This window comes from Pelodiscus sinensis, chromosome 4 (assembly GCF_049634645.1).
Source record: "Pelodiscus sinensis isolate JC-2024 chromosome 4, ASM4963464v1, whole genome shotgun sequence".
Taxonomy (NCBI): Eukaryota; Metazoa; Chordata; order Testudines; family Trionychidae; genus Pelodiscus; species Pelodiscus sinensis.
Genome location: NC_134714.1, coordinates 36,065,647 through 36,076,679, shown reverse-complemented (window position 1 = coordinate 36,076,679; position 11,033 = coordinate 36,065,647). Strand labels below are relative to the sequence as shown.

Genomic DNA, 11,033 nt, shown 5'->3' with positions numbered 1-11,033 from the left:
TTATTCTGAAATTGCTTATTTCAATATAGCTTCCAAATAAGTCTTAGGCAGGCTTCCATAATGTAGACATGTTATCTTGATTTAGAGCCCCAGGAGGCACTGCGGAAGAACAACTTAGAATGGCCCCAGTGAGGGGCTATTTCAAAATAGCAGCAGTGGAGCATCTACATACACCTTATTTTCAAATAGCTATTTCAGAATAGGCATTATTCCTTGTAGAATGAGGTTGACAGATTCTGGAATAAGACGTCAGTAGATGCTCACATTGTTATTTAAAAATAAAGCTAGTTATCTCAAAATAATGTTGCAGCGTGGACACATCCTTAAAAAGTTCAGAGTGTCATGTTATTTTTTCCAACATCACAGAGGAATCAATATCAAAATCTAGCAGTACAGATTTAACAATGCTTGTATTACAGTTATAACATTTGACTCAAAATCAGAGCTATATGTACTTTAAATAGGGTTGCCAGGTGTCCGGTTTTGAACCAGACAGTCCAGTATTTAAGCTTTTAGTTCGGGAAACAAATTGAAAAATATAAATGAGAATATATAAATGTCCGGTATTTTCTAAATAAGATGTAACATAGATTGTAATGTAATGTCAAGTGTGTTAAGTATTTTTGTTGAAACCATTTGGCAACCCTAATTTCAAAAAGGCATTGAACTTTTCTCTTTTGTTTGTTTATTGAGCTGAAAGTATACTGGGTCCTGTTAAACCATTTGGAATATCCCTTTCATAAGAATGGTCTCCTTAAAAAATACTAAAGGTCATTGAAGCCTGCTGAAAACAGCCTTAATGAGAAGAGAAGGATTACTGCTTCTTCAATCTTGAATATGCAAGTAAAAATTAATCTGTTTTTTTAATAAAAAATAGAATCAATAGGCTTTTGAGATCATTTGAGAAGTAAGAGAGATGGACTTGTTGATCAGAAGCTGATGTTGTTTCTAGATCTATATTGATTGTTTGTCTTCTAGCCCTTCTCCACTAAAAGTGAAAGAGAAGAGATGGAGGCCCTGGAGACAATATAATGAATTTGGCGGAGTGACTTTTATTGTAGTTCACTTTTTCAGTTCTATATACATGCATCAGAGTGTGTCTCTGATAGACGTGTGCTAGATGGCTTTGTGTCCAGAGATGGACAACTTCCCTACTCAGTTCAATGGCTCAGTTCAATGGCTTTAATACAAAAAAGAGTTTCTATTCTTTTATTGAGAACCTGTTTTAGCAACAACCCATAATGGCCATTTTCACCTTGGAGAAAGGCTTTTCCTGCAGTTCCAGCTTCCACCATGCTAGGTAGTGAAGAAACAAAGTAACAGAAGCAAGTAACAGAAAAGCTCTCTCATCTCAAGTAATTGGTCTTCCATTTTTAACCTGAGATTTTGGGCACATAAACAACTGCAGGAACAATTCATATGCCTATTGATTTTTAGCCAGTTTCTTATCCCCACAAGCTAGTTATTTAGATAACTACTCAGCATTGCCTGGGTGGGAAGGGAGGCCACCCTAGCCTCTTTCTGGTACTCCCCGGGTGAGTTGGTGGCCAGAGTAAGGGGAGGCCTGGCCCAGAAGGGAGCCCAGGATGGGAGGAGGGCCTGGCCTTTTGGCTGGGGGAGGGCTGGCAGGTTGGCCCAAGGATGGAGTGGGCCCGGGGTGGTAGGAAGGCCTGGCCAAGGATTTAGGGGGCAGCATGGCGTAAGTGGAAAAGGGCCAGCACAGGGCCAGGAGTTTGGGGGTGGTGTTGAAAAAGGAGGGTCAACCTGGGACTGGAGATTGAGGGGGCCTGGCCCAATAATGGGGGGCTGTAACAGCACCATCCTTCCCTGCTGGCGCTTCCCAGACCCAGACCAGGGGGAGGCCACACAGGCTAGCTGGCTATGGCCACATTGGGTGGCCTGATGGTCAGTCCTGGGTGGGAGAGGGCAGGGCTGCACTACCCAGCACCTTCGGTGTACACCAGGGATGGTGTGACAGTGGGGTCAGCAGGGCTTCCTCCCCCAGGGGAAGGGTTTAAGTGAGGGAGCCAGGTAAGATGGCGAGCCCCTTCCCCAGTAGCCCACTGCTTTGATGGTGTGGCTGCACCCAGTGATCACTCTGCATGGTTAGCTGTCTCCCACGCTTACTTCCTCTAGTGGTGACTGAGAGTATCAGGCCCCTCCTCTTTCTGTCCCCTCCCTTTCATGTTATTGAAAACAATTGAATTCTAGTTACATACTGTTTTCCTAACATAACCACATTCTGACCTTGCTTTAATTTAGGATAAGAGGAAGCTGCATACCAAATGCTGTGGTCTTAAGACCTACCATTTAAAAGGAGTTCTTGAACAAATGGACTCACAGACAGACACACAGATGGATTCACAGACAGATGCATAAATATATACCGGAGGCCTCTACTTTACAATGGCCCAATTTATAACCCTCCGCACTTATGACCTTTTCTGTAAGTGCAGAAGGGCCTGAAATCTCCCAACTTATGCCCTCGGCCCCTCATTTACGATGGCATATGACGCCTGTCGTAAATGTGGGTCAAGTTATGATGCCCCCGAATTGCAATGCTGTTCCTGGAACCCATCACGTCGCAAGTTGGGAACAGCCTGTATACAGAGAGAGAGAAGAGAGAGACCTGAATTTCAAGTGAAAATTATTGGCCAAATCTGAACTTGTGATTATTTGAATACACTACACCTTGTACAGAAGTGGAAACCAATTACTAGCATTTTTATGGATTTGTATTCACTACAGGCTCTTTGAGTTACTATTAGTTGACATGAAGCTGACCACTATTTTGTCCTAAACTACTATAGGCACAAATTATGTCACCCAATATTGGGTAAGGTCCTCTTCTCAAACATAGAATCGTAGGGTTACCACAAGGATCATGCAATTTAACACCCTACCAGAATGCAGAATTTGTTGTGTCTAATCATCTAAGACCTATGGCTACCCAGTCTGCTTTTACACATAATGATGTTTTCTATTGGAATCTAAATATATCTGCTTGATTGGATACCTGTATGATTTCTAACATATCTTTATTCACATACTATCTAGTGAATAAAGCCTCAACTGTTTTTGGCAAGGTGTTTACAGGTGTTCACAGCTATCTATCAGTCAGTCAGTCAATTACTCAATCAATCAACAAAAAATATCAAGTATTTGCAGGAGACTTTGCTCTTAGGATGGCTTTGCCCAGCTAAGTAAAAAGCACATGTTTTATTTGTCAGAAATTAGTGATAAATTGGCTATAATTCCAATTTCCCTTTCGATCACCTGTAAATTCAGGAACCAAAGCCCATTTAAGTAAATGAGTGCATTTCAATTGATTTTTTGATCAGGCTCTATGACAGAATGAGAGTAAGCTGAATACGCTGCAAGCTTCCACTGGCAGGAGCCAAATTGAGGAGATACTTTTATTAAGGGTGGGGTACTTAACTCAGGCTCGTCTACATTACAAGGGACTCATTAGCATGAGTTGTGACATGATTGTCATATTTTCTGCCTTTTATTTTTGCATAAGGGGTTTTTGTGCAAAAAAAAACCTGTGGACTTTTTTTTTGCACAACCCCCCTGTTTTGCACAAGATCCTTATGCCTGTCCTGGAGAGGGATCTGCTTCAGTTAACAAGGGCTTGGGATCCCATAGATTAAATAGATCCAGTTGCCACTTAGAAGGCAAGTTGGAAGGAAGGGCAAAGAAGCCCAAAATCTCAGAGTGGTGAGATCTTTCCCCAGTCTTTTACTCTGTGCTTGACAAAAGCCTTGTGGAGCTGGGACATGAAGTCACATGAGCTATTGTAAATGAAGTACATTGTGAGGAACTTACTAAGAATGTGTGAAAAGAGGAGACTGAGGGAGGATATGATATAGGTATATAAAATCATGAGTGGTGTGGAGAGGGTGAATAAAGAAAAGTTATTCATTAGTTCCCATAATATAAGAACTAGAGAACACCAAATGAAATTAATGGGTAGCAGGTTTAAAACTAATAAGCAAATGTTCTTCTTCACACAGCACATGGTCAACCTGTGGAACTCCTTGCCAGAGGAGGCTGTGAAGGCTAGAACTATAACAGAGTTTAAAGAGAAGCTAGATAAATTCATGGAGGTTAGGTCCATAAAAGACTATTAGCTAGTGGATAGGAATGGTGTCCCTGGCCTCTGTTTGTCAGAGGCTGGAGACGGATGGCAGGAGACAAATCACTTGATCATTGTCTTCAGTCCACCCCCTCCGGGGCACCTGGTGCTGGCCACTGACGGCAGACAGGCTACTGGGCTAGATGGACCTTTGGTCTGATCCAGTATCTTCTTATCTTCTTATGTTATGTGCTTATGTAAGAATGTTTATATAAAAAAATCCAGGTGAGGGAAGGCATTCTGTAATAGGCTAACTCCCTTTACTGTTTCTTCTACTTATATTGTGCAAATAACATAGCCATATCTGCAAAACAAGCTGTTTTGATTTGGTTTTTTTGTTATAGTTTTTCATTCTTTCTTATTGCATCAGCGGGCCTTTAGTATGGATCACTTGGCTAACCCCACTTACAATCACAGTTAACTTAAGAGGAGTATACTTCTGTGTCCCCCTTTCAGTTGATTTCCTTTACAACCATACACAGCAGTTTGTATTTTAAAAAGCTTCATCAATTTTAGAAAAAGACACTGTTTAAGGTCCAAGCAATCAGGCTATAGCTAAGATTAATAATTCAAAGGAGGGAAATAAATAAATAAATCCCACTAAGCTACGGTGGGGGGAGGTTTTAAAAGCTGGTAGGTTACTAACTCCTTAGCTAACCCACAATGTGTTCTTAAATGTTGAAGTTTCTTGCGTTCCTCCAATCTGCCTAACCCTGTGTTTTGCTGCCACCTTGGCAAAACAGAGAGACTTACAAGCAATTCCACTACAGAGTAGTGCTTGTCTTGCTTTTTAATGCTTCTCTGGGAATTGATGTCTGATTTTTCCAGTTTAGAAAGCTTCCTATTTGTACATAAGAGGGATGATGGAAATGATAATCATGATTGTAAGACTTCACTCATTCCGGCATAATCACACTACTTATACCATCTTTAAAAAAAAACCATATAACTGTATCAAGAATATTTCCTGCACATTATAAGGTCTTTCAAGGAGGGTTGTTTAAATCAAAGAAGTTAAAGAGATGGGGGCAGGGGAGGGGGATATATTTGATCCCTTCCTTGGCAAATACAGCATGATTCCCTTCTGTGTTTTGTCTTGTCTAGTTTTAAAGGCTTAATGAAAAGAAAAAACAGATTAGATGTATTGACCAGAGTATCTGGAGTTAAGGAAAACATTTTCTTACAGAATCTTGACCACTTTTAGTTGATGGGTTTCCTTCTGCTGATGTTAGTTCTTTGGAGGGCGCCAAGATCGTCTATTGGAAAGTTTTAAAATGCACATTACAAATCGGCGGAGTGTTGATAATGCGTCTGCCTCTGGATTCCTTTCTCTCTATCTTTTCTCGGTGTCTAAAAACTTCGCAAAGCAGTGGAAGTGTTCCGGAGGATCTTGGAGCCTGGTGGAATCAAGTTTTGAAAGCCCACAAACACGCACCCTCGATTGCATTTGCGACTTACCCAAGACTTATTTCTCGTTTCCAAATGACCTTGTCTTCTCCCTCCCCCCTCTCCCCCGCCCCGTGAAGGACACATGTTCTCACATGTTCAAGTTTAATGGTGGTAAAGGCTTTTCTTTGGTCACTGGCAGTGCCTCCGGGAGAGACTTTCCCTTTTCTCTTGCGGGTACTTTGACTTGTCCCTGTTGAAACTATTATAAATAACCCTCCAAAAGGCGAAGCCAGCACTTTGAATGGAGCAGTATTTCCATCGACTCCAGCACACCCCTCAATGGGGAACGTGCCAGAAGGAGGACACAGGACGAAACAGCAAAGGGAGTGCGGGAAGGGGACGACTTGTCTGAAGGGTTGCACGCTAGAATTGCGACCTTTCCCAAGCCCGGGACAAAAGATATGGCCCCACAGGGGTCTGCTTTGCCTAGAGGACCCAGCAAGTCCCTCAACCCAAAGAAGAAATGTTTGGCTTCCAGGCTAAACCCGGCCCCCGGAGTTACTACGCCCGCTGTTCCTGGAAAGTAAACTAAGAACAGACACTGACCGGCTACAACAAGACGCAAGCCAAGCAACTTTGCTGATGACCTCCAAGGGGCAAGCCCTGCTGGGTTGGGGTTTCCCAGTGACCTCTGCGACTGCTCCTCGGGGAGGCCGCGAAGGGTTAAGCCGCAGACTTGCTTGCGAGACCCAGTTTGAGGAAGAAGAAGTCTGAGGCTGCTGGGTGCGCGGCAGCCACACGCTGGGAGCTGTCACACTCACTTAGGAGCGCCGCAGCTCCGCCTGTCACCAGTGAGTAATGATCACACGTCGATAAGATCGCTCAGCCTTGTTGAGCTGGAAGCGCTCGGGGAAGGGGGGACGGGTTAACCACTTCAGCCGTGGGCTGGTCAATGCCAGCCAGAGGTCAGTGACCAGCTGGACAGCAGCTCCGAAAGCCCCTTTCATGGAGAGGAAGCTGGGGCGATGGTGACCTTTGCCAGCTATGGAAAAAAGGAGACCTGGGTGGTGATCCCTCAAACAGTACCATGCAGGAGGCTAGCGCTTCTGCAAGCGTCTCTCCTTTCCACCTGCCGGACCCAGCAGGATTTGGATGAGCTCTCTGGGAGGAACCTCCGCCTCAACAGGTAACAGCTGGGAGTCTGGGGCAGTTGCATCTTTCCTTCTGGGATGGGATGAACTGAAGCTGAGATCTGTGTAGTCGGCACCTCCCTTTGACCTTAACGTGGGACGGAGGAGCCAGCCTTAGGGCTACTAGGGAATTGTCAGAGCAGCAAGCTCGAACATTGCTCTGCAAAGCAAATCTCGGCAAGTCAGGCTCAACAATGTTTATAAGTGGGGCTGCTGAGAGCCCTTGAGCCAAACTGTAACCCCCCTAGATAACGGAGACTACTTCAAGTCGGGGGGTGCTGCAGCACCCCGACTTCCAGCACCTATAGTCGGGCATTTGTGGGAGCGGCTCTGTCAAGGATTGGGGTAGGGGAGACAGTACGGCAAACTTCCCTTGCAATCGGTCCCACTGACAGCTTTTTAATAAAGCTTTTTGTAGGGTTCACAAGGAGAAAATGTCTCTCACCTTGTACGAGGCAGCTTCAGAAAAACGAACTTTAAAATAATTACCTTTAAAAGCCCCCTCCCACCCCCAGGGCTCCTGGCCCTTAAAAAAACCTCAGGATCCAGCTTTGAAAGACTCTGTTCATGCTCTGGAATGTTTAGGTCCGATTTAACCCCTTAGGGCTGGCGCTGCCTTGATTCCTCGAGGTGAAGCTGTACGCAGGGAGTAGGTTTGATGGCAGTAGCTCTTCTCTTCGGTGGTTAGCAGTGATTATTTCCACCCTGCCTTGAACCCAGCGCTTCAGTTTTCCCTGATTTGCACAGGGCTCCCTTCTGAGCCCTGGCCACCACGCTTCGTGAGCAGAATCCTACTGATCCCTGGGGGACCCTGGACAAGACACCTACCACCCCTGTGCTGAAAAGGTAACAAGCCGCTAGGGGTGTTTGCCATCACGCAGACAACTCCTCCTCCTCCCCCCGGTCTCTACAGAGGGGTAGGATATTCTAGCCTCCCCATCGTGCTACAGTCTTCCCACATCCCCCCTCAGCCCCCAGTCGCTGCACTGCACCTGTGCAGATAAATGTGTCATCTGGAAGCAAGATCAAGGTCAGGGTGGTGGCGGTCACAGGCGGCTTCTACTGTGATCGGAAAAATAGCTCCTACGGGACTGGGCAGTGAGCAGCGAGCTTTGATGTTGTATCCGCTGAGGAAAGTGCCTGGCAAGATGGTACCGGCTGGCTGCCCTTCGCCCCTCATTTGCCCCTTGGCACGCTTTTCAGCGCATTTCTGCAACACAACTTGCCTCGGCTGCGGGCTGTTTCAGTGCGCTATGGTTGTAGGTTGTCTTGATACACCTTTAAGGGCGCTACAGCGTGGGGAAAAGGTTGGCGCGCGGAAGGAACAGTCTAAGTTCCGCTGGTGGTGTGTGTGGAGGGGATGGAGGTGAAGAGAGAGACACAGCTATACACACAAATCCAGTCTCTAAACACTGGCCATCTCTATTGCATCTGATAGAGCATCTCCATCAAGTGACAAGAGGATGAGATATGCCCTTGAAATTAGGGGAATAATTTAGACCCCCACGTAAATTTAGGATAAGATTTAGAACCCATGCCAAATGGCTTTGCTTTCAACTACCGATGACCAGAAATGTCAAGTTGATAATGCAGCCAAAGGCAATGAACAAATAAAGCCTGAGAAACTTCAGTTGCCTCTCCTGGCTAAAAGACACATGGCATTGATCAAATTCACCTATCTCTCCTCCTCCCCCCTTCCGCTCTCCCTACCCTTACAAGAACTTAAAACAGCCTGTGTCCTAAACTTTCCAGGTTGCGCCCCCTCCTCAGGAAAGTCTATAATGTAACTTGTTCTTCAAAATTAAATAGCATAGCTTCTAAGAACATAGCAAGCACTTATTAATGAACTAGGCAGGCATTTTCTTGTATTTTCTTCCCCACTGAAAGTAATGCAGACCATCCAGAACATGTGCAAAAATCTCTAAATAGATTCTTAGCTCCGTACACAACGTCAGCAAGAGGTTTATCTGATATGTATGGCCAGACATAGTTGGCCATAAAATACATCCTCAGATTTCTTCAGCAGTTTTCAAGCCTTGGGTGACCGATGACGGCAATCGAGCAAGGTATTTTAAAAAAGATCCCTTTCTTTCCCAAAGGATAAGATATTGTCCTTTGTTGTTATTTCCTAGACAAAAGTTCGCAGAGAAGGACAAAGAGAGAAATCGTAAATGCTTGTATGCACGTGAAATAACGCCATGTTGGTGTAGAGGGTTATTATAATTTGGACACTTTTACATTTGGATCTCTTGCCCCGGTAGTTTCTTTTACTTCAAATATCCCCCGCTGATATTATCCTACAGCCCTCAGATAGGAAAAGGATCATACGCTGCCCTTATTCCTAACTAGGGGGTGAGAAGCAGGAACACATTATGCAAGAATAGCCTCCGTGGCTGTGTTGCCAGCGCTACCTCCTTTGCACAGCGATCTGGCGAGAGGGCGGCAAGGACAGCCCCTCTTGGCGATTAAAACAACTAACCCCACACAGCGGCCCGCATCCCTTCGCAAGGCCAGCGCCATGGAGCGCGTTCTGCTGGAGTAGCAGACCCGGCTCGCTAAACGACGTTTGGTGGGGAATGGGTTAAAAAAAAAGCCCCAGCGGCTGACTTTGCCTCTTGGAAAGCTTTAGGTTGCAGCCCTGCGCTGCCTTCCAAGCATTCTTTAAACTAGAAATGTGGGAGGGACTCTGGGAGGGGTGGGGGGGTGGCTATCAACTGAATTCATTACTGTAAACATCTCCCTGGGGTGTCAGGCAGGGAGGGGGAGAGCGAGGGGGGAAGCACGACTTACATTAGCAGGGAATAGTCAGATCTGAGGCATCATTACTGCTGAGATCAACCCGCAGCCCGAGCTGAGAGCAAGCGCGGGGCGAGGAGAGCTGGAGAGACAGGCAGATACTCACACAGACGTGTCCCTGCGGTCTCCCCTGAGACTTCACACAGTCCTGGGTCTCTGCGCCTCCTCCTCCTGTGAGCCTCTCCTCGTCTCCAGCGGAGAAAACTACCGGGCTTGGTCGGGTTCCTTCGGCTTCTCCCGCCCTTCCTTCCTTCCTGAGTCTCGGCCAGCGGGAGGGCAGGCAGGGGGAGACGCGAGGGGAGAAAGTGCGCCGGGGATGCCAGTGCCCTGGGCAGCGCGCTGGAGGAGGAGGTGGAGGAGAAAGGGGGAGGATGGTGCCGCTGCCTCCTAGGGGAGGAAGGCGAGAGAAGGGGAAGGGAGCGCTCCGAGAAGGCACAGGCAAGCGCCAGCCTGCGGGGACCAGCAGCCTGCAGGGCGGGCTTGGGCTCGGGCTCCGGCAGCTTTTCGCCCGCACCACTTTGGATACCGCAAAAGGCGAGCGGCCCGGCCACCCGCAAGGAGAAGCACCGTCAGCTGCAGCCAAAGTTTTGGCGTGGGGGGCGAAAGGCGCAGAGGCGGATTATGATCGGTGCCGGAGAAGGACTCCCAGCCCTGCCAGGTACAGATGGGATTTCGTTGCTCTCTGCTAAGTCCGCTTCCCCAGCAGTTGTCAGCTACCCCAGCCCCGAGCTCAGTAAAAGAAGGTAAGAAGTTAATGATCCAGGATCGGGTTCTGTGCTCGAAATATCATCATCCATCTCAGAGACCGTGTGTGTGTGTGTGTGTGTGAGAGAGAGAGACGACACCCCCCCCCCCCACCACCACCACCACATTTATGAATGGTATGTGACAAGTGTCAGGAGGCTTGCTCGGTTATTTTACACCGGTTCGTGAATTTCAGTGCAAGTTCCATGGCGTTGGTGTGTTTCGGTCGGAGTGTATTTTTAGTGGATCTCAAAGCGTTCCCCCTCCGGGTCGCAAATAATTTTAATGATTATAGGTTGTCCACTACCATTTGAGCATCCATACAAAAGACAGCCTCCCTCCCAACCGCTCCTTTATGCGCCCTAACCTCTCCATGATATAGAGATTTCAAGGAAACACCTTGAAGATTTGTAGAGACGAACGTTTGAAGTTATAATCGTTAGGAGTGGGAGTTTTATTTAAGGGGGGGGGGACTTTTGGCATCTGGAACTTGAACAGATGAGCCAAACTCGGAAGAAGTGGCAGATCCCTCACTGCCGACCAGCATTAAGAAATCCAAATGAACAGAGTGGGAAAGGGAACCCACTGTATAAGCATCCAAATCCATAGGATTCCTATTTATAGCGACACGAACAGGGGTGGGTGGATGAGTGAGAGCAAGAGAGAAACAATTGCATCGAATCTTCCAAACAGACAGCAGCCTCTAATGTAAATCGCCAAACCATGATGATTAAAAAAACACACCTCTCCACTATGTGAGGCTAAAAACAAAACAC

At 46.6% G+C, this 11,033-nt stretch overlaps 1 protein-coding gene across 13 annotated transcripts in view; it reads left to right on the top strand.

Moving 5' to 3' along the window:
- The first annotated feature begins 5,702 nt into the window (after positions 1-5,702).
- FLRT2 (fibronectin leucine rich transmembrane protein 2) overlaps positions 5,703-11,033 on the top strand; it is a 148,452-nt gene continuing 143,121 nt past the window's right edge. For 7 of the 13 annotated variants that reach the window (XM_006112033.4, XM_006112037.4, XM_075926753.1 and 4 more), the window contains exon 1: positions 9,434-10,256. The gene's annotated coding sequence lies outside the window, so the exon portion shown is untranslated. Of the gene's footprint in view, positions 6,714-6,791; positions 7,564-9,433; positions 10,257-11,033 lie in introns of those variants that run through there. The other 6 variants (XM_006112041.4, XM_006112039.4, XM_006112046.4 and 3 more) reach the window with 4 other exon arrangements.